General features: G+C 38.6%; 1 protein-coding gene across 1 annotated transcript in view; it reads right to left on the reverse strand.

Moving 5' to 3' along the window:
* The window catches only part of SUPT3H (SPT3 homolog, SAGA and STAGA complex component), a 543,512-nt gene that overhangs the window by 408,739 nt on the left and 131,366 nt on the right, over positions 1–3,407 (reverse strand).

The following is a 3,407-nucleotide window of genomic DNA, read 5'->3' on the forward strand; positions in this document are numbered from 1 at the left end:
GGAGCACCCAGATACATAAGGCAAGTTCTTAATGACTTACAAAGAGAATTAGACTCCCAGACAATTATAGTGGGAGACTTTAACACCCCATTGTCAATATTAGACAGATCGACCAGACAGAAAATTAACAAGGATATCCAGGACTTGAACTCAGACCTGGAACAAGCAAACCTAATAGACATTTACAGAACTCTCCACCCCAAATCCACAGAATATACATTCTTCTCAGCACCACATCACACCTACTCTAAAATTGACCACATAATTGGGAGTAAATCATTCCTCAGCAAATGCAAAAGAACAGACATCATAACAAGCAGTGTCTCAGACCACAGTGCAATCAAGTTAGAACTCAGAATTCAAAAACTAACCCAGAACAGCACAGCTTCATGGAAACTGAACAACTGGCTCTTGAATGTTGACTGGATAAACAATGAAATGAAGGCAGAAATAAAGATGTTCTTCGAAACCAATGAGAATGAAGACATAACATACCACAATCTCTGGGACACATATAAAACAGTCTCTACAGGAAAATATATAGCAATAAGTGCCGATATGAGAAGCAAGGAGAGATTAAAAAATTGACACCCTATCGTCAAAATTAAAAGAGCTAGGGGGACAAGATCAAAAAAACTCAAAGTCTAGCAGAAGACAAGAAATAGCTAAGATCAGAGCAGAACTGAAGGAGATAGAGACACAAAAAACTCTTCAAAAAATCAATAAATCCAGGAGCTGGTTTTCTGAAAAGATAAATAAAATAGATAGACCACTAGCCAGATTAATAAAAAAGAAAAGAGAGAATAACCAAATTGATGCAATAAAAAACGATAAAGGGATATCACCACAGATTCCACAGAAATTCAAACCATCATCAGAGATTATTACAAACAATTCTATGCACATAAACTAGGAAACCTGGAAGAAATGGATAAATTCCTGGACACTTGCATCCTCCCAAGCCTAAACCAGGAAGAAGCCGAAGTCCTGAGCAGACCCATAACAAGGTCTGAAGTTGAGGCAGCAATTAAGAGCTTACCACCCAAAAAAAGCCCAGGTCCAGAGCGTTTCACAGCCGAATTCTACCAGACATACAAAGAGGAGCTGGTACCATTCCTTCTGAAACTATTCCAAACAATACAAAACAAGGGAATTCTTCCCATATCATTTTATGAGACCAACATCATCCTGATTCCAAAACCCGGCAGAGACTCAACAAGAAATGAAAACTTCAGGCCAGCATCCATGATGAATATAGATGTAAAAATCTTCAATAAAATACTTATAAGCCGATTGCAACAGCACATCAAAAACCTTATCCACCATGATCAAGTAGGCTTCATCCCGGGGATGCAAGGCTGGTTCAACATACGCAAGTCTATAAACATAATTCACCTCATAAACAGAACCAAAGACAAAAACCACATGATTATCTCAATTGATACAGAGAAGGCCTTTGACAAAATTCAACAGCCCTTTATGCTAAAAACCTCAATAAACTAGGTATTGACGGAATATATCTCAAAATAATAAAATCTATTTACGACAAACCAACAGCCAATATCATACTGAATGGGAAAAACTGGAAGCATTCCCCTTGAAATGTGGCACTAGACAAGGATGCCCTCTCTCACCACTCCTATTCAATATAGTACTAGAAGCTCTAGCCAGAGAAATCAGTCAAGAAAAAGAAATAAAAGATATTCAAATAGGAAAGGAGGAAGTCAAATTGTCTCTATTTGCAGACGACATGATTGTATATCTAGAAGACCCCATCATCTCAGCACAAAAGCTCCTGAAACTTATAAGCAACTTCAGCAAAGTCTCAGGATACAAAATCAATGTGCAAAAATCACATGCATTCCTATACACCAATAACAGACTTAAAGAGAGCCAAATCAAGAATGAACTGCCATTCACAATTGCCACAAAGAGAATAAAATACCTAGGAATACAACTAACAAGGAACGTAAAGGACCTCTTCAAGGAGAACTACAAGACACTGCTCAACAAAATAAGAGAGGACACAAACGGTTGGAGAAACATTCCATATTCATGGTTAGGAAGAATCAATATCATGAAAATGGCCATACTGACCAAAGTAATTTACAGATTGAACGCTATCCCCATCAAGCTACCTATGACCTTCTTCACAGAACTGGGAAAAAAACACCTTAAACTTCATATGGAACCAAAAGAGAGCTCGCATAGCCAAGGCAATTCTAAGCAAAAAGAACAAAGCAGGAGGCATCACACTACCTGACTTCAAACTATACTACAAAGCTACAGTAATCAAAACAGCATGGTACTGGTACCAAAACAGAGATATAGACCAATGGAACAGAACAGAGGTCTCGGAGGCAACACAACATATCTACAACCATCTGATCTTTGACAAACCAGACAAAAACAAGCAATGGGGAAAGGATTCCCTGTTTAATAAATGGTGTTGGGAAAACTGGCTAGCCATGTGCAGAAAGCAGAAACTGGACCCCTTCCTGACACCTTACACTAAAATTAACTCCAGATGGATTAAAGACTTAAACATAAGACCTAACACCATAAAAACCCTAGAAGAAAATCTAGGCAAAACCATTCTGGACATAGGTGTAGGCAAGGACTTCATGACCAAAACACCAAAAGCATTGACAACAAAAGCCAAAATAGACCAATGGGACCTAATCAATCTTCACAGCTTCTGCACAGCAAAAGAAGCAGTCATTAGAGTGAATTGGCAACCAACAGCATGTGAAAAAATTTCTGCAGTTTACCCATCTGGCAAAGGGCTGATATCCAGAATTTACAAAGAACTAAAACAGATTTACAAGAAAAAAACAAACAAGCCCATTCAAAAGTGGGCAAAGGATATGAACAGATACTTGAAGAAGACATACATGAAGCCAACAAACATATGAAAAAATGCTCATCATCACTGGTCATCATAGAAATGCAAATCAAATTCTACATTGAGATACGATCTCATGCCAGTTAGAATGGCGATCATTAAAAAATCCGGAGACAATAGATGCTGGAGAGGATGTGGAGAAATGGGAACACTTTTTACACTGTTGGTGGGAGTGTAAATTAGTTCAACCATTGTGGAAGACAGTGTGGCGATTCCTCAAGGACCTAGAAATAGAAATTCCATTTGACCCAGCAATCCCAGTACTGGGTATATATCCAAAGGACTATAAATCGTTCTACTATAAGGACACGTGCACACGAATGTTCATTGCAGCACTGTTTACGATAGCAAAGACCTGGAACCAACCCAAATGCCCATCGATGATAGACTGGACAGGGAAAATGTGGCACATATTCACCATGGAATATTATGCAGCCATCAAAAACAATGAGTTTGGGTCCTTTGTAGGGTGAACCTGGAAACCATCATTCTCAGCAAACTG

This window comes from Sapajus apella, unplaced genomic scaffold, assembly GCF_009761245.1.
Source record: "Sapajus apella isolate SASKATOON/1434 unplaced genomic scaffold, GSC_monkey_1.0 scaffold41, whole genome shotgun sequence".
Taxonomy (NCBI): Eukaryota; Metazoa; Chordata; class Mammalia; order Primates; family Cebidae; genus Sapajus; species Sapajus apella.